Below are 21,279 nucleotides of genomic sequence, written 5' to 3' on the forward strand. Positions count from 1 at the left end.
TAAAATATTGTATAGTTTACTACACTGGTTTTATTTGATACCACCAGCTGCTAGTTACTCTTGTGTACAATGTGTTTACGAGCCTGCCATCACATTGGGATCCAAGAATCTATCACTCATCAGCAGCCTGTGGCTTCCCAGACTGAGGATCAGATCTCACACTCGAGACTACTGCAGACTAGTATGATCATAAGGAAAATGGAGGAACCACAACACGTCTGAAGAAGATACCCCAGAGACAATCTTGAAGAAGGAAAACAACTCTGAATCATCACGGCCCAAACTCAAACATCTACGGAGCCAATAAATGCTCCATAAAATGAGAACCAAGCATCCCGCTCTGCAGAATCAGAGCTAGGAGGTGTGGCTCTCCCACATTAAGAGACATTCAGGTAAACCACTCACTAAGGGCTTTTACCTGGATGTAAAGTGGGAATGCCTGTATTAAGAGACCTGCAGAAGAAGTTCCACCTACTGGAGTCTGTTATATTCACAGCCACCGTTGTGTCTTTGCAAACCGACATCAAAGAGCTTCAGGTCATTGCTTTTCCCGCAGCCAGGTGTTCTGCCTTCGTTCTCAGTGCAGTGCTCAGATGAAGCAGCAGACCAGCAGCTGCATGTCGAAGGAGGCCTGAAGCAATGCAGCAAAGTCCGCTGTCAGGAGTTCGTAGGGCGGCGCAGTGGCTCGGTGGTTAACATTGTGGCTTCGCAGCAACCAGGTCGGACTAAGCGACCTTGACTCTTTATCTCCCAGTGCAGTGGTTGGCTTCCACCCACACTTCCAATTTGGACAGGGAAAATGTTGAATTGGCGGCAAGTGCATTGACAGACCTCAAAGAGGGTCTTAAGCACCTAACGTTTGGCCTCCCAGAGAGAAAGTGCCCTTTTTCTTCGCTTAAAAAAAAAGAAAAGGTGCATTCTTGTGTGCGCACAGCCTGCCCTGCTACAGATGGATTGATTGATTGATTGAATCAAACAATCGGGTCAGGAGATTGGTGCTCCCTCCCTCCGTTTTCCTGCCACAGCGGTGAGCCTTCCTATGGATAGAAATGACACATGCACAGGCACACGCGGAGGTGGTGGTGTTGACGTTTTTGTGGACAATAGGCCTCACATCGGTGAGATTTACGCCTGATTGGAAGAGTTTTCAGTTACTTCTGGTTTACCACCTTCAATGAAAAGCAACTTTGTCTCATGCAGAGAGAGTTATGTGTCTGAGGTGGATATGCACAGACTATCAGACAGGTAGACTTTTTCCAGAAATGTGATGACTTCTTCCTAGAAATATTGCAACTTTTCAGAGAACATGAAATGTCATAAAGGTGCAGAACGTTTTAAAAATGAGCAGGAATCTTTCTGCAACATATGAGCTGACTACATGGGTTTATAAATTAAATCAAATTAGTTAATGTTTCATTGACGTGAATAGCAGCAACGTGCACATTTAAAGAGGTTATTCACCAAAACAAAATACCCAAAAGAGGGTAGAAGAGTATGTCATACTACATGAGTGTAGAATAAGCAGAGATGAAGTTGATCTACAGCCGAATAAATACAGAATTCCTGAGAGCCTTAATGCATTTTATTCCACATATTTTAAATTTAAAATGGTGTTCAAATGTTGTTTTCTTATAGCTAATATGAAGAATTGCCATGTTGTGTTGATGTTGGTGGTTCCTGTGGAAAAGCAGTCTTTATGAGTACCAGAGTCCTTTTAGATAACCTCTAATTTTACTGCTGAAGGGTCTGAGAGTCAAGGATAGGTTCATTGATGACTCTAAATTGGCCGTAGGTGTGAATGTGAGTGTGAATGGTTGTTTGTCTCTACATGTCGGCCCTGCGATGGACTGGCGACCTATCCATGGTGTTCCCTGCCTTCGCCCAATGACAGCTGGGATCGGCTAAAGCCCCCCCCCACGACCCTGAATACAGAATAAGCGGTAGACAATGGATGGATGGATGGATGGATGGATGGGTCTGAGAGTCTGCCCTGTGCAGTCTTGGTTCTGTTCTCCTGTGTTCTTCCTTCTGTTAAGCTGGCCCAGTAATATGTACCAGGTCTCCAGCGCCATTGTGGTGTCATGGAAAACACACACATCTTACCAAGGCACATGAAGCCATATCATCCTTCTGCCTGACCACGACCTCCTTTACTCTCTGCCTTGCTTCAAAAAGCACACACTGCTTCCTGAATGTTGGCATTGGAATTAAATCACAAGGCGTAGAAATGTGAGCATCAACTCCCAGGATGCTGAGGTGTTCGTGAAACGTGTTAATACGACTTGGCTGCTGTGCTACAGGCCGCCTATCAGCCAAGCACTTATGGAGTGTGCTGTGCTGCGAGGTGATCTACAGCGGGGCGAGGTGACTTCCATCTTCTTTTTACCGCTGCAAGGGCACCACTTCCATAATAACAGGATGTATTTATACCCTCAATCTTCTATAAGCAACAAATATAATGTACTGCCGGCAGGTAATGAATGTGTAGATGGATGGATAGATATATCAGAGCGCTGATGGTGATATGAGTGTCAATTAAACTGAGAATAGTCTTCTGCTCTTGTTTCACTTTGGTCTCCATCCATTATAGACCAGCCGTACGTATGTGACACATACTTCACCGTGCACTCTGGGTGCTCCGTGGTGAGGCGCTACAGCAGGCGAGCAGGCAGGCTCTTTAATATTTCAGTCAGACTCCCACTAGACTGATGGCTTACAGGGGCAGCCATGCAGGGCGCGTAGCCAAGGTTAGCTGGAACATCAACCCCCCTTCGTTTGAACCTCAACACTGTAAGAGAAAGGATGGCAGCTTTTCTTCGTGAGGTCCTTTTGGTTACTGGGTGAGAGTTCCATGTCATCAAACCTAATATATAGCAGGTACATTTGGGGTTTAGTACTTTGCACGCTGCTTTTGAAATTCTTCTTGTGTAGCTCATTTTCTAAGCTGTTAAATGGGTCTTTGCACTACCGTAAGGAGGACACACAGCCTGTGTGACCAACTGCAATTAAAAGGATTAAGTATTAATTTAGGTGTTATATTTTCTTTTTATAATTGGGTCAAACATAAATTCAATGGAAACTCTACATTTAAATACATGCAGGATTTACATTACCTTTCAAGGAATAAGAAACATCCAAAACGTGAGATCAAATTCAGTTTAAATCATACCATCAAATATACCTATGTCTGTGCTATTTGTATATGTTTTTCACTAACATTGTCCAATGGTTACTTTTGTCTGTTTCTTTCTGTATTGAATGTAATGTAGTACTTATCCCCAAATAAATGTTTCTTAAGGTTTTATAGCAATACGTGTACTTCATCAGAGCCTCAAGGCTCCAGCACAGAAATTAATGGGCCTGCTTATATAACACGTTTCTAGTCTTCCGACCACTCAAAGCTCTTACACAACACAATCTGTATCTTGCCTGAGGACACTTTGACATGTGGAGCAGGGGATCGAACCGCCGATCTTCCTATTGGCGTACGACTAGCTCACAGCTCACATAAATAAGAAATATTAATTGAAATAGAAAATGTAGTCATTCTTGGGCCAATCAAAAAAAAAAAAAGCCAAGCTGTTAAAATGAGTTATTTGACTTTCTCTCTCCACATGGAGGCTTCTTGCCTCCTAAACATACTGCGGGAGATGTGACGCTGGATGTAAAACAGCGTATAAGGCATTTCAAACTAAACTTCTCTGAGGGCGACTGCTGTGGGCGACGTGTTGTGAAACCGAACACAGCATTACCCACAGAGGGCTGTCAATCACTGTCATGTGCACAGGGATGAAGATGCTAAATTTAACTCTCCTTGTGGTCCGTGTGAACAAATTCATGGCAATGGAAATGCAGGGGACTTGAAAACGTCGCATTGTCTGATTTTTTTATTCTTTTTTTTTACTCAAATCGAACCAAAACTCATTTTGAGGGGAGCTGGTTGAGATGAAGAGGGATTCTTCAAAGAAACCCAAACACACGACACGGGAAAGACTAGCACTGAATCAAGATGGGGGGTGGAGAGGGAAGCAAAACTAAAAATGTAGGTCGCCCAATCCGGCTCAGTGTGACTGTGGGGCACCAAGAAAGAAGAGAAGCAAACCAGCTAATGCAGCCAATTAAACTTCCCCTGCCCACCACAGCGCTAAAGCCCCCTCCCCCTCCCCAGCAAACACTTCAAAGTGCTGCCATCAGCGAACGGCAATAAAGTGAACGAGCTGGCTGTAAATGGGCCTCGATGCTGTGGATGCTGAGGATGCTGAGGCAGGGGGACTGTCAAAGGATGCTCATCACGCTGAGAAAACTAGTGTCCCCGTGTTGTAAGAGCAAAATGGGTGTCCAGTGCCTTCAATGCCAACGAAACAATCCCCACTAGGTCTGGAGCAAAAAAAAAAATGCAGACAAATGCGGGAGAAAAACAGCTTATTCGGTGGATGGACGTTATTGTTGATGACCGATGGGGTCGACGCCTGTGTTTGTGCGAGTGCTATGAAAGGACGGCTCCATTATTAACGCTCCGTGTCAGAATGTCCCAGAAGAAAGAGCAATCTCCCAGCAGGAGCTGTGAAATGACACCCTCTCCTGACGACCAGCCTGACGACTAAATCCCAGACTGGAGTGTTTCTGTGAAATGGAGGATATACGGGCCCAGCATAAGCTAAGAAGGGGACGGGCGAGAGGAGAGATTCTTATTTGCCAGCTCCAGGTAACGCCATTTCAAAGAGCAGAATTGAGGCGTCTCATTACACAAAATACATTTCATACAAATCCCTCAAGTTGCTCCCCCTCTCTTGTATTTTTCTTCCTCTGTCCTTTCAGAAATATTTCTCTCTCCCGCTCTGTTTTCCCTTCCACAGCCCAGCTGTTTTGTGTCCTGCTGGGCATTCGCAACGGGCCGATTTCCACACCGATCTGAGAGCTATTTAAATAAACATCAACAGAAGATGTCAGAGGGAGCCTGTGAATAACACCAGAGGCTTATCCACTTCCATGGCTTAAAAGAGGGAAGAGAAGCCATCCAGCTCCTTCGTTTCTCTCCTTCTGTATGCTGTTTGAATAATCAGCATCCAGCCATCGCTGCTTTGGCTGCGTCCACTTTATGTAAGCCAGAAAGGGCCAGACTTCAGCTCCCAGTAGTACCGGCTCACTCCGATCTCCTGGAAGGCTTTCTTATAGTATAGACATTTTGTTCAACCTTCAGTGTTTGTTCAAGTGCCACGCTCGACTGTCGCTTAATTGTAGCTGCCAAAGATACACATGTAGCGTTTTTTTTTTTGCTCCTAGCAGATTTAAGGATGAATAATTAATACGTGATGGGAATTAATAACTCAATTATGAATCAGAAACCCATAAAGTAAGAAAACTGAAGGTGAGCGACCAGCTTCAGCTCTAGGACACGATTACTTTGAGCAACAGTAATTAAACGTGAGATTTCATTTAGGATGCCGTCAAATTTTGGAAAAATGGGGAAAACGTACAAAATTTGATTGGAATCAATTTAATCTCAATCTCAGGGTTGCTACGGATGTTTTTGTGATGGTGTACAGTGACTAATTGTTTCATATACACAAATTAAATGATCAAATTTGTTTATTGGACTAATGACTAACTAAACGACTAAACAGGGAATAAATGAGAAATGATCATACGAAATGACCTAAAGGAATAGAGGATATGATGTGGACTACAACGGAAAACGTCCATGTGACCAGCGACTGTTATCAATGATGAAAGATTATTCATTGAATTTGTTGTTTGGCGATTAATGCAGCGTTCAGCAGTTGAGAGTTTAAGGCTAACCGTACTTTATGAATTAACGTCAGATTTATTTAGGTCTTATAACATCAAACTCATTCACATCGGATCACGTCTTGTTTTCACCTGACTGTTGAGGCCGCTCTGTGTGGAGCAGCCACCGTTTCTCCTCGGCAGCTCAGCATGGTGGACCTTGTCGAGTGACCCTCGGTTCATTTGGATCACATCCTCCCACCTCTCCGTCTCTGGCAGTTTATTCCACTCTCTCTGGGATCTTCTGACCTGCTCGTCTTCCTCGTGGAAGTTCAGCTTGACTCATTTTTCTTCATCTCCATCCCTCTCTCCATCTCTCACATGGATGCTGAATCATCTCTGAATCATCTTTTGTAGCTCTAGGGGTCATTGTGGCATCTTTGCCCGTCTCAAAATCTATTTTCATTTAAAAGTCTTTTCCTTTCAAGTCTTTCTCTTTGATAGTCGCTGGAACAAGTCTTCAGCGCGTTGGTGCATCATAGGTTGGAGCTTAAGGCACCACAGACGAGAACAGGCTGCAAGCAGTCGACGGGTCAGGAACACAAGACCGGAACAGGAGCCAGAACCAGCAGAGGAGCGATAGAGAGATCTAGCATGCATGATTCAATGTTGTTTGTCGCAGTTGTAGCTTCCCCTCCTCCCTTTCTGGACTGTGGTCTGGGCAGGTGGGTCGCAAACATCACAGCTCACCTTCAAAGTCCAGAGTAGAAGAGACTTTCTTCCGACAAAACTCACACAACAGGAAGAGTCCATTATCATTACCTTAACTATGTTATTTCTGAACTTGAATGTTAGCGCTGTTTGTGTGCATTCAGATTTCTGTGAGACATATAAGAACACCTGGGTCAGGAGCTTACAGTAAGTGATTATTATAAAGGGATAGGCCTACTTAATGCTTGATAAATAGCTTATGATTATGTATTTAGTAGCATGAGTATTAAGCTCTCTGGGATATAAAAAACTTAATCGGGCATGTGAATGAAATCTCAAGGAGTCGGAAGTTCTAAAACCAACATGTCAAGTCAGTCTTCATATTCTTACACATGCTGGCTCATCATCAACATATTTTGTAACATCAGCCTCTTTTAGTCGTGGCATTAAGTGAACTGGGGGTCATGACAACGGTTTCTGGAAGAGGTTTATCAGTTAAAAATCTAAGGTCAAAGAAAATATTTATTCATCCAACGTTCTTCCTCTTTTTTTGTGATTATCCATCTCATTGTCCGCAAGACACACAACAGGGAAGTCAGACCATCTGCACTTAAATTCACTATGTCTGACGATATACTGCTGTATAAATTGGTCTTCATACATTTGTCCTAAAATGAGGGTTTTTAATAATAACAAAAGTCAATCTCTCTCTCTCTCTCTTTTTCTGTCTCTCTCTCATGGCCCTTCCAACATCAATCAAACTCATCCCAGCTGCAAGACAAGGACCTCCACACAGCTCCAGTAAACGGCATCAACCCTTCTTCATAGACCTCTATCCCCACACCACTTGCTCTGCTTTTGTATTTGCATTGCTAAGCTGTTGGCAGCACTTTTGTTTCATAAGTGATAGCAATTACTATTCCGGCACCCGCGATCAAAGAGACACCGAAATGCGGTTTTCAGACAGGAGAAAACAGCGAACACTGCTCCCCCTCTTCTGTTTACACTGATAGAGGCTGAGGCCTCGGAGGCAGAGTGGCTGTGACTGACAGAATGGATACACCTCCGGTTTTTAATCCAGGAGAAAGTGAGAGGGGGGGGCTGAGGAGAAGGTGGAGAGGTTTCTACAAAGGGCAAACTGTGCCATTAACCAGTGGGCTCCCCTCCCTGCTTACACTGGATTAGTTACATTACTGATTCTTTTTCAGGAAAGCTGGAAGCGTTGAACCGCGCAACAATTACAGCACTCATAATGAGACGGCGAGGCCTTGACTTCAAATAATGAGCCTCCTCGAGACGTACTCTCTGCTAAAACACACATGGAACAAAGTTTAATCAGTCCATGTCATCTGCAGTATATGTTCCTACAAGCCAGCGGTCTTGTAGATCTCTTGATTAATGGAATGAAATGAATGAAACTCAGGTAAAATAAAATCAGAGTGGAAGAACATTTGGATGGTGACATATAAAAAGTGAATCTTTCTCCCGACGTCATGCTAACGTGCTCACAATGACATGCTGATGTTTGACAGGTGTGAAGTGTACCACGCTCACCACGACCCAAGTTGGGTATGGGAGCAACCGAATTACGTTGGTCGGAAACTTTGAGGGAATAAGGCTGCCAAATGTTTGTGCCGAATAGAAGCAGAGAAAACAATACACACATTCTGCAAATTTCACACCGTCGTTAATGTCCCCATCTCTCGTTTTTCACGAGTGTGCTGGAGATTCTACACACACACATACACACACACACACACACTTACACGCTCACAATGTCGGTGGAGGTAATGTCGGTACCATTTATCTATCCAATTTGAAGAGTGGTTCATGTGGATTTGGAAAAAGGGACCGACAGTTTGAAGAATCAACTGATTAATATCTAAATGCATTCCAAATTGTTACATTTGAGAATAGACTTGGGGGTGGAGAGGGCCGTGGTGGGGAATGAGTGTTTAATTAATTTCCTTTGATGTTGCCGACGCGTTGGTTTTGGTATGAAATAAAACCTCTTGTCATTCACAATGACAGACTGTTTATGCTACGAACTAATTTCAAGAGAATGGATTGTTCACATAATAAACCATTTTACATGCAGTGAGAAATGAGCTGTAGTCATTTATAGAAACACGGTTGGTCTACAAATTAGGATATGAGGCTTTCATTCACGCAAAGTATACCCAATGTTAGCTCTGACATGTTGCCATCACCGTTAGCTGTGAGCAGCCGGCTCAGCAGCCTTCAAATTGATTTCCATTTGGCATTAAGCAACTTTAACTCATCCAGTTTGAATCAGCACAGCAGTGGTTTGAAAGTGTTTTACCTCAGTTCGTGACTTCTAATGGTCAAATGGTGCACCTATAAGCTAAATTATTGTTATATTCTGTTTCCAGGCTCTTTTACTTGATTCATTAAAAGGAAGGAGCCTGTAGATATTAATTAGCTCATGATAAAGAAAAGAGCCCAATTTTACAGCATAAATCATCTCACTGGGCTAGGAACCTGCTGTAGAAGCGAGGACTGCTGTGGTTTCTCTATCTAACATTTCAGCTGATAAGCTCTGTGTGGTGAAGACTTTCAACCAGTAACCACACCTGACACCAAAAACAATTTGTGGTGATGTCGAGTATCTCAGTTACAGCAGCCGCGATGCCCTTTTATCATGCACACATTCCTTTAATTTCAGCTGACAAGACAAATGTATTATTCCAAGAGAGATAACTTGAGATGTTTGGAATACTGATGATGTAGTTTTGCCATATTGCTGTGCTGCAGTGACTTGTAATAAAGGGCATCAATTAATGGCCTTGAATGTAAAATGACCTTAAATTAAAATGCTGGTTCCCTGGTCATGTTAACAGTATTGCATTGTGGGAATAGAGTGCAGCATGGAAACATGCACAGCCCGACAACGTGCACCGCCTCCCCTCTCGTCCCTGGACGATTCTCCCCGACAGTCAGAGGATAGCTTCCTGGCCCTCCTCCTCTCGCTGTAATGGAGGTCGGATGCTGCTTTTGCGCATTTCTGCCCACATTAGCATCTCCAGTTAATTGGCACCATTTGCTCAATGGCATCGCTTGAGTTTGTAAATTACTTTTACAATTGTCACTAATTATCAAGCTCGACAAGTGGAATTGGCACAATTGGTCCCCAGTGAAGCAGAAACACAACAGGCGGAGGAAGGATTAAGACTCTGGGGGCAACAAGAGGAGCTGGCTAGCTGAGAAATACAGTAGCGCTACATGCTAATGAACAGAGGATTACAGATAATGCTACTGTAGCGCTGCCACTCTCTGCTGTGTCCTTGATTTACTATGCACTTCATCCTCAAAAGAGATAGCTTGTATTCAAGTTTGTCCCCCCTCCTCTTCATGCATCATCTTCATTTGTAAGTTACATAGGATTGTTTGCTTAGAAGCTGGTTGAAAATCTGAATACCACCCGAACCACGGAATGCTAATCCCCCGATCTGTCTCTATCGCAAATATGCAGTTGACCTTTTGCAGAGTCCCTTCCCTCTTGCTTATAGTTGCTACGCCTGCCAAGCTTTTCGTTCTCTCATATGCAGTTTGTAGTGGCAGCGCTGGAAGTCACCACTTGAAAGGAAAAGCTGCCAACTGTCCATTTTTGTTTACTGACAAATAACACAACATTGGCCAGAATCGTTATCGGTTACAGTCACAAAGCTACTGTATTTGGATAATCACTGTTCTGGGGTGGAGTTTGGCCTATGACAGACAGCAACTTCCGGTTCTGAACAGTGAAGCCAATGCTGAAGTGCCTTAACCTTGCATTCTCTCTGTTGGCCATCAGGGGATGACTTATTTTGGTGCAAAAATAAGTCCAATTGCATGGACGTCTATGAGAAAGTGACCCTGTAACACTTATCTATAAATAATAATATATTTGTCAACGTCACACTAGATGGATCCAGATCCAGTATGGCTGCAGCTTGGGGTGCCGCCCCACTGCTTGTGTTCATCAGATCCACCTGTAACTCCTCCACAGTCCAAATATGATCTATTGTCCTCATGTTTTTGTCTTGTGCTAACCTATGAGCGACTGCCTGTCCACAACCAGAGGGACACAACAATGTCCAGTAGCCAATCAACAGCAGAGCACAACCGCTGTACTGTGGGCACCTCTGCTTATCTCCAGCAGATGACAGACATGTACGGCGCAGGGAACATTCAGTTCAAAGGAGTCTAATAATTGAAGATGGAGCAGTTATCTGAGAGAATGTTTTGTATGGCATGTCAGTGTGAGCTAGACAGTCCAGCCTTCCGAAAGGCCAGACAATTCGGCTCCAAATGTCATGTTGTGAGAGGGCAAACAAGGCCTGGTAGAAGAAGGCCAGGGAGAGACAAAAGCTCAGGTTAAAGATGTGCCAGGCCTTATCAGACAATTATTCTGCCAAAAACCTACTGAGAGTACAAACAATATATTAGCTGTATACACTTTGTCCTACTGGAGTATGCAAAAGATAAATAGGGATCTCCTGCAAAGCATCAATCGTTGATTAAAAAATGTTTTGCTATTCGTGCTTTGCTTTTTTTTCCTGCAGTGTGGAGGAAATTGGATTCTGCCCTCTGGCACAGTGGCAGGATCAGATTGTGGGCTGCAGTACCGTGGATCTTATCTAGGCTGCAGCTTTGGTCCAAAACATATTGCTGTTGCTCTCTCAGTGGAAATAGGCTTCAACTGTGCACTGCTATTGACAGAGCAAAGAAACACATAAATGCAAGCACACAAACTAGACCCTGTCACCCTTTCTCTCTTTGTCTGCACACATAGTGTACCTATCTACATTCAAATGTGTAGTGTGTGTGTGTGTGTGTATGTGTGTGTGTGTGTGTGTGTGTAGAGGGTGGGAGGGGTTGATGTATAAAGCTAAGTGATGCCAGCTCTCATATGACCCAGAAAGTGCCTATTGCCTTGGTCGCAAGACGATCTTAAATCAGAGCTCAGTCCCTGGGGGTGGTGTTAAATCAAGTGTGCCCTGACACACACACACACACACACACACACACACACACACACACACACACACACACACACACACACACAATGCAGACCTATACATATGTAATAATCTGTGCACAAAACACACGATGTGAATTAAAGGGCTGTTTTGCACATCATGCATATGATGTGATGTAATGTCCACAGCTTATTGTCTCATTTGTAATCCACATTGTGTTGTATAACAAAATAGCAGACGCTGTGTATTTGTTCTACTGACTTGTGCATTAAGAGGCTAAGCCCCCTCTGATGGCCCACCTTATTTTGGAAAAAATATGTATGGCAGTCATTGGCAAAAGAAAAATAATGTTTTGATCCCGTATGAATTGTGCCATGTCACACATGGGATTTTTGTCAATTTGAAGGTCAAGAAAGTCACATTATGTAATACTTTATAACTGTTGAGGTGTAAGAAAATATGTTATTAATAAGACGACACACCCAAAACTTAGAATACATAAGTGACGTCTCTCTCTGAAGCTACAATGTTTGTGTGTTTTTTACTGTGATTAAATTTGCAGGTCTCGCTCGATCTTTTGCTTCACAGCTGATGAAAAAAGAGTCGCTGGCTAAAACACATCAGGTAAGATAACGTTACATTTGTGCATGGAACATAGCTAAGCTAGCTAGCTAGCAAGCTAGGCTCAGCCTCTCACCACTGACGACCCCACATATTTTTTCTGAAATAAGGTCCCATGGGGAACACTTTTTGTCATAGTAATAATCATAATGTTGGATCTATGTCCTACCTTCCATCTCCCAGGACCGGAGATATTTGTTTTAGTGACCCTTGGTAAAAGGAAGTGAACTGACTACAGTGAAATGCTAGTCCCAACAGTGAGAGTCAGCAGAGTAGCCAGTTCACCCATTAGCTAAAACACAGCTGAGCTAGCCTGTCAAAGCTCCCTTAACACCTCCTCCCGTTCTCTTCATTTCACCCGTATTCCTCCTCTATTCCCCCCTTTGTTCCTTCTCCACTTTCTTCCACATATATAAAGAACATGCTGCGTTCAGCAGACTCTGTAGCGCTGTTAGCCTGTTTGTTTAGCTCATCATCACCACGCTCCCCTGGGGCACATGGAGTTTATCTCCCTGCCAGTTAGCTGCCATGAAGCCCAAACACAGGAATAAAGCCACTTTACCAAGCAGCTGGAACGCAACATTATGGTTGCAATACAATATTAAAACATCCATTGGGTTTTTTTTAAAGGCTCTCAGAAGCTGGGTAAATGGAATAGAAAGGTTGAAACTAATTTTCTTTTTATTATTAAACAATGACTGCTGAACTGACGCGACCTAAATGGAGGTAAAAACAAAATTAAGGAATTCCTCTAACGAGGTCAAAGTTTCAGTAGGATCCATTTTCATGAAAATCTTGGTGCAGCACTGACAAACGTGTGCATGAATACACTGCATTGAAATCAGGTGGACATAGGACACAATTCATTAACAACTGGACATAACTCAAGATGGGCGGGATCAGAAGATGCCTTCTAATGTCCTGATGGTTCGCACTATGAACAATGAAAACTGTAAAATGATATTCCTTAATAGTGGTGCAAACAGTACAGTAGTTTGGTTCTTACTAGACTGGTGATAGGAGACAGCACATGACTTGATGAAATTTATATTGTAGCTGAATTTATGCATCCTGGCTTTGTGCTTGCATAAAATCAGATTGCAGTCGGTCCAGTAAAAGTCACGTCAAGGACCCAAGTAACTTATTGGCTCAGGCTGTGTTCGGAGAGACAGCAGCCCTCCGTGAAGAAACCTAGGTGGCAACCTCCGGTTGTGAAAAGTGAAGCCAATTCTGAAGTGTCTTAACCTTGCAGTCTCTCTGCTGACCAGTCCATGATGATGATTGACCCCACTTCTAACTTGATGTATTATCTCAGTGACCATAGCAAGCATGAGATTATGGTCTCAAGTCAAGCAAACCAATGGGTGACGTCACCATGGCTACGTTCACTTCTTAAATACAGTCTAAGGATGAAGCACATCCCTCTCATTGAATGAATAGCCTACAGTGTTTCAGTGCAGCGTTTTGGGATCCGATGAGCCTTTGACTTCCTTAATCTGTTACTCAAACTGATCATATTTCATGATCTCATTATACCTTAAACACCAAAACAACCCCATGCAGGGCTGGATTCTGTCTGAATTGCAGCTAAATCCCTGAAGCCATATATGGTTCCCTGCATGGAAATCCAGTTTTCTTGTTCTCCTCAACAGACAGGTCACAGGTCAGCAGGGTCTTGTCAAGAACATAAATGACCCTGGTGAAGGCCACAAGCCGAAATGTGTTGGTCTAAGGAATAAGTTGCTTGTATAGAAGTGTTTAACTCTACAGACTAGTGACCTCCTTCATGCTCCCCCACTCAGCTGATCAACACAAGGTGGACCTCCTGGATCACAGACAGTCCAGTCAAAACGAAAACAATGCTATTAAGCAAGGGAGACGCACCCCCTGCAGAGTGTATTCAGTCATTACACCACACCTAAACACATAAAGTGACAATATGCCAGGAGAAACAACATCCGGATGCCAACTGGCTGCAATCTAATCACCGCCGGCGACACCCGTTTAGCTGCTGTTCCTGAGCGCCGCATCTCTTAATGCACATTTGAACTCCCGACACTTCTGGACTCATTACCGAGTGTGAAGTTGTCGCAGGGACGAAGGGGACAAAAAATATGGTGACCCACGAGTCTGTGACCTGTAAAACTGACATAATCTGCTGCCTTTGAGGAGACAGTAATGACCTCTCATCGCCGCGTGACACACTCTCCATCTTCATTTCACACCTTTTTTGGAGCGCCGCAGATGGCCTTGGCATTTCCTTAACAGCCTCCGAAGCCTTTCGTAAGCCAGGCGGCGAAATGCACGGAGTTGCCTGGAAGGCGACTTGTTATTCAGTCACCGGCTGCTCATGTCAGTCCATCAAAAGAGTCCAGGGCAACGTTAACACAGAGAGAGCCCCCCCCCCCCCCCCCCCTTGAGTCCACCCCCAGTCTATTTTGCATTACTATGTACTAGCAATTCTCCTCTACGGGTTAATACACAGGTTAATGAGGTGGAACGAGGCCACTGTAAAATGCTACTAAACCAGCCATGCAGGATAATTTGTCTTGCCTCAGAAGTGTCAGCTACACCAGCTCCCTGCTCTTCAGTTCGTTCAAATGAATTTGGTTTTAATTGTTTTATCCTCTGTGCTCGCTAACTCCATTAGTGTGGAAAGATAGACGGAGAAAGAGAGACAACAGAGAGACGCACAGCAAAAGAAAGGTAGAGAGAGAGAGAGGGAGAGAGAAACGCAAATAGAGGAAGAGAGAGACGTAGAAAGAGACATTCGAGCAGATTCACATTGTGTGTATGTGCTCAGCGTGTGCACTCCTATGAATAATTAATTCCCGAGTTGTGATTACATAACAATTACTCCCCAGAGCGAAAACTTTAACCATCCTTATGAAACGTGGAGACTGGTACTCCTGCGGGTCCCAGAGGTGAGTTAACTGGGGAGAGGCTGATGGGAATACCAGGAGATGGGGGGTGCTGCTGATGGAAGGACAGCTTCATATTTAGTACGTACAGTTTATGCCCTAGAATATTTTTTTAAATGGGAGTTTTATTTGAAGTCTTTTTAGAGGCCTGAATAGGTGAAAGCATTGGTTAGCACTATGACAATATTTGTCCGTTGGGATTCGTTGTTGATGAACAAATATGATTAGTTATATAATAATGAATTCTGTGTAGTATATACAGATGAATCCTGTCACTATCCACTGTATTTTCTCTCGTTAATATAAAGAAGCGTGGGATTATTCTTATTATTAAATGGTAAATTGACTTGCATTTACTCTAGCACTGTAAGCTACATGTCAAGATTAATTAGTTGACACGTCATTTCTGGGGTTCGGTATCTTTCCCAGGGGCACATGCAGACTGGAGGAACCGAGGATCAAACTGCCATTTTCTGATTAGAGGATGACCCGCTCTACCTCTAAGCCCCAGCCACCACTACTTTAGTACAATGCTGAAGCTGCTACACAGTATGCTGTACGCAAATGATGCCACAACCTAACAACACTAAAGCTGTGTAATGAGTGAGAAGAAATCAATTAGGATTAATAGGACACATGTAAAATACCCTCAAAAAGTGTTGAAAACCACCTTGCACAAGGTTATTGAGTAGTGGGAAAAAGTAGCCAATTAGGAGGGTCAGGGGGGTCCAGGGGCATTACCCCTTCCACCATCCCTGGAGAAAAATTGGACCGTAGTAACTGTAGTATTTGGTGTCCACTGGCACATTATAATGCCATCTCCCTGCTTGCTAATTTTAATGAGTTTTCCTACTAAACTGTAGACATGTAGTGAATTATAGTGAAGGAGAATTGTGCCTTTTAGCCCACACAGTCTGTAGACAGCTATTCACATTTAAACGGATCAGAATTTTAGTAATTAAGAATCATTAGGTCTTATTTCTTATTGACACCTTCACTGTGAGGTTTATGAAGACATGCTGCGATGGAGGCTAACGTAAAACGTAAAAGATAATTAATGAATCTGTCCGTTCATTAAGCCCCTAAACGCCTGTGTGGCGTAGTTGCTTCCACCAGTGATTTCTGTAGTGGCCCGTCTAATGAGGATGTCTTGTTTGTCAATGCAGTCCTTCATGTGATTTGTCATCAGTTATTTTGCTGATGTTTGTCGAACAGTGAAGACGACTCTCAGCGGAGTGCGCTCACAAATTCATAAAACGTAGTAGTGCACTATCAGTTAAACACACTGTAGTATATTAAACACACTGTAGTATAGCACTTCAGAACGCTTGACCTAACAAGCCATCCAGCAGCATGTCATCACTGTTGAAAATATTCTAGAACACTGTGGGGCGCCAGGATAACGCAGTGGTAGAGTTGGTGCCCCATGTACAGAAGACAAGTCTTCACCGCAGCGGCCCGGGTTCAAATCCGACTGGCGGCCCTTTCTGCAACGTTATCCCCATCCCTTCTCCCCCTTTCTATCTCTCAATAATAACTTAAAAAAATAATATTGTTAATACCAATATGGTCATAATAGTGTCATAATGAAACAGTGCAGCTGTAGCGGGACAATAATATATAATGTCTTCCTTGTATGTACTTACACTGGATTAATACATAATTTAAGGTAGAATAAACCAAACATAGTATATATATATATATAATTCCATATATTCAATATTTAATATATATATATATATTATTAATGACATACCGTCACATTATCATTGATTTTATCATTGATTTTAGCAAAGAAGTCAATTTCAGTGCAGTAGTAGGCATTTGGTCTCTGTCAGTATAAAAGGATCACAGTGCGATCCAGCGTAGGAGGGAGCATGCGGCACCCTACATTTGGCCGTTACATAATATGAGCTGTTTGCCGGGCCGGTGGCTCAAATTCACACTGAAGTAACAAGTGGGTCACAGCGTGCTTCTGTTTTTCAGTCTTTTTAGAATATGAGGCAGGCCTCTCATCTCAGATCCTGACAACCACCTTCCCACCTCTCTCGCAATGGGGTATAATAAGTGAAGCGTCACCCCGCGCTAATAGAAATCCCAAACTGGAGTGACGTGAAAAGATTTTTCCGGAGGAGAGCGGAGGGCCGAAAAAGTGGAGCCAGCAGGAGGTTAATGAGGGAGCTATTCACCTCTTCATTCAGCCTGTTCGTGGTCTAGTTTTACAGCTCAGGATGCGGTCTTTCCAGTCAGCTGGTCGCTGAGTTGTTGTAATAGCGGTCGTGGAAGAAAACTTTCTCTAACAGTCCAATTTGAGCCTGACCTTCATACATCCTTTTTTAGCTTGAACGTTGCTTTTTTATGGTAACAACAAGGGCAGCACTTAGAAACACCTCCTGCTGATACGATGGAGCCAACAGGGAGCAGTCGGCGCTGCATTGCAGGACGTGGAGTGCTGTCCAAGCTGAGTTCGCCGAGGGCTGTCCGGTGAGACCGAGCCCCTTTATGTTCATTAACTTGGAAGAAACTCATCAGCACTATACCGCGCGAGTCTATTTTAAGGCCTCATGTAAAACTGCAGAAGATATGAGCGCAATAATCATTAGCAAAGTCCTCCAGGATAGGGGATATACTGTATGGTTGGGAGGTTGAATGAAAGTTCAAAGCAGGAATGAATGTGTTTATGATTACTTACGGGGCTAATAGAGATGATATCTTCTCTCGCAAAAAAAGAAAAGAAAAACAAAAGGGCATGAACATGTGATTTACATGAAGCAGGATCTTAATGGTTACATGGATGTATGAATTCCTGTCAGAGAGAGATTAAGGCAGGTAGTTAATTATACAAATTTAACTGTCAATGTGAGTTCATGCAACACTCAGGCTGTTAAAAGCAGTGGCACGCCCTCGGCGACCAAACATTTTTAAAAAGGGTTAATTGTTTGACTCACCTCATCAACAGTAGTACAGTAAAGGTTAGCGCTATGAATGTATGCATGTAGCTTATAAATAACCTGAATGTCCAGAGAGTTAGAGAAGGTTGTGAGCGAATCAAAGATGGCTTTCAATTATCAAATCAAATGTCTCCCAGTGTTATCTACCGCCTGTTGCTCCTGTTTTTTACTCAGAAATACATCACAGAACGGAAGCTAGATACTCTTCTGTTTCAGCTCCACTTTAACGAATCAAAATACAGTAAAATGTGATAAGGGGCCGCTCGGTATGAATGGAATGGACCACCGGAGGAAAATAGGGGGGGGTTATGTGCACAGTGCGTGGATCGTGAGCACTTAGGAGAGCTAGTGTTCAGAGACCGATGTTTCATATGAGAGATACAGATTCTTATCGGAGGGAATGACTTATCTGTGTCAGCGTACAGCCTACTTACCACTTTGAATTATGTTTTTATATTTATTTTATTTGCTCCCAAGTCCGTTTTATACCGCCGGGATTGCAGCTGAAAGAATGAGGCTGATATTGTCATACATCACGCCATAAAAAATACATCTAAGCAACACATTCATTTGTTTAAAGTTATTTTTTTTGGCCTTTTATTGCGGGAGGACAGCGTGAGAGTTAAAGGGGCGAGAGAGAGGGGCGACATGATATAAAAGAGGATTGCAGGGCGGATTCAAACCTGGGAACGCTGCAGGAAGCCTCAGTGCATGGGGTGGTAACTCTGAGCAGATGTTTGTCACATGATGTCATTGATGAAATTATTGTGAAATATTAATAACTGACCATTCATCATACAGTCCCTTAATAAATAGAAAGTAAAAACAAATTGTGGATGTAATTCTGGCGCCCCCCACAGGGACGATGTCCCCAACAGGAGGCGCCACTGAAAAGAAAAAGTCATTTAGGCAACAGCACATGTCCGACAAAAGACTGTGCTTGAGCTGTGAGGGGTTAATAATGAAGCATTGTGCTGCTGCAATGAGCTAAAGGACGGTTTTAAGTGTGAAGATTCAAAAGTGATTAAAGCGTTGGGCTCACTCGACAATATTGGACTGGCATCGCTGATGCACTGCTTAGATACCCAGAACGTTTGTCACTACTCCAGATAAAGGACACTTTCCTGATCAATGCTAATTGAAACAGCATGTAGCTGAATGGAGTTGTAGACGTTGTCCCTGATGCCTTTTCATGGACCTATTGTTCAGCTGCACCGCAGACAGCTCTGCCTCTTAAATGGTTTACAGTGCAACTGCATTTGTATTCATTAAGTGTCTCTCACGCAGCTAGCTCTCGTAGCTTTCCATGACTGAAAAATAGCAGCAAAGATGATATATTCTGAACAATTCCCCCCGTGGGGGACGGAGCCAGAACCGCTGCAGCCGCTCAGAAAGCCTGCGGTAGAAGAGTGCAGCTTCTTCCTCTACTCCTACATCTGCGTTGTGCTGAAACTTTAAAGACGTTTTTAAGCTATTGTTACACTCAGAAGATCTACAGCAACCTCCTGAACTATTGATAGCAACGTGTTAAAAGGGAAGAAGCTTCCAAACGCAGAGTCAAAGTGCATTCAACAGGACCGCTGTGCGAGGCCGGCCTTTTACCGGGACTTACTTCACAATGCGTGGAGCAGCAGAGCAGCGCACAGCTTTGCAGAAAGACACCAAGAGGACAGAGGGCACTTAGCTGTTAGCAGTCTTGCGCTAACACTCCCAAGTCCAAAACAAAATAAAACAATAAATAGAAACCCTATTTGTACCAGGAACAGCAATAACCCTAGGCCAGCCTGCACTCTATATTCATCCAGGGACAGCCAAAACTCCCAGGGAAGGCTCTCATGCAACTCTAAGTGAGATACTGTAAATAAGTAAGCAGCCCCTTTTTTTTTTTGGTTGTTGTTGTTGGTATTTCCGTTTTCCATTCAAGCTGCAAAAAGAGCTAAGGGACGATATGTGAGATTATGCTGCAGCTGAAAGGCTGCAGGCAGCATCTTAATCCTTTTAGGGTTCACTAAAAGCGCCGGCGATCTGCGGCATCGGCGGCAGATACCGCAATATGACGACAGCCACGGTGGAAATGCACTGTCTTTTCTGGGAAGAGATATAACAAGAAACGCTTCCCCGGGCCTGTTGCTGTTTCCTTGGCAGTCCCCATCTGTCGCATGCTTTCAGAAGAATGAATTACAGCCAATTAAGACGGCTGGTGCTGTAGCAACGGTGCAAAGGGCAAACACCATTTGTGCAGGGAAGACAGGAGGGGGGAGGAAGCTGTATCTCTGTGTCCTGCTGATGTCGTAGATGTTTTTGAAAACCGAAGGAAAAAAAACGTCTTGATAGCGATACAGTCGCGTACACAAACCGGGCCTGAAATGTGCATTGAACAGTGTGTCCAGGATGAGGAGAGCCAAACATTTAGATTCCTCCATCTGCGCACGATTAGTGAGAGTGTTAATGTGTTAGCAGCTCTCTGCCCTCTGTGACTTAGTGTGGATTTACACTTCGGATTCAGTTGTTTGTTTTCCAATAACACGGCTGTTTATTTCAGATTAAGCTCGGAATCACTTATAAGAAAACTCGCCATTTTCCAACATGCTCTCTGTTATTACAACTACATCCACTGTGTTGCACCACGCCGCACGATTTCCACCGAAACACCCATCATCAACGCATTCAAATATGTTTGCCAATGTGGAAATAAATGTTGAAATAAATGACGTTTTTTGTGTGTAAAACTGACAAAAATGTATACAACTGGTGCATGATATTCAATCCTGTGCTAGATGTGATATCATCAAATTATATAGCAATGGCTGCTCCAGTGAAATGCACTACATTTTTGTCTCCATGTGTCTTTTCATCTATATAACTGGAGCACTTATGCCATAAACGTTGTTTTTCTGTGAAAAATGTTGCTCTTCAAAGTAGGTGTTACATAAATAGAATGCAGTAAAAAGTTATGTAGCAAAGTAGAAATACTTAGAGTTAAGTACTTAAAAGTACCTGGACTGCAGTAACTTTGTTACTTTCCACCACTGGAAACAGTGACATGTATCTATGTTAATCACATTTCACTGAAACATTTTTGGAAATGAAAAATGAAAATGTGCTGGACATTTGTACGGCCGCATTGCAGGAGTCTGCCTGTCTGTCTGCAGATGGACATGTCTCGCTGCTCAGGGCAAGGCTCACTCTCTGGCCACTGGAGGCCAAGCGAGGCAGTGATGCGGTAAACCCTGTTGTGTGTGTGTGTGTGTGTGTGTGTGTGTGTGTGTGTGTGTGTGTGTATGCGTGTGTGTATGAGTGTGGGCGATCATCCCCAGGCCTGGTTCAGGTAATGTAGCGGAGAGGAGGGTAAGCCGGCCTGACACA

The 21,279-nt window shown here is 43.5% G+C and overlaps 1 protein-coding gene across 5 annotated transcripts in view; it reads right to left on the reverse strand.

Moving 5' to 3' along the window:
* ntrk3b (neurotrophic tyrosine kinase, receptor, type 3b) overlaps positions 1-21,279 on the reverse strand; it is a 172,838-nt gene that overhangs the window by 50,036 nt on the left and 101,523 nt on the right. The gene's annotated exons all lie outside the window — the stretch shown is intronic.

The sequence above is a fragment of the Eutrigla gurnardus genome, assembly GCF_963514095.1.
Source record: "Eutrigla gurnardus genome assembly, chromosome: 1".
Classification (NCBI taxonomy): Eukaryota; Metazoa; Chordata; class Actinopteri; order Perciformes; family Triglidae; genus Eutrigla; species Eutrigla gurnardus.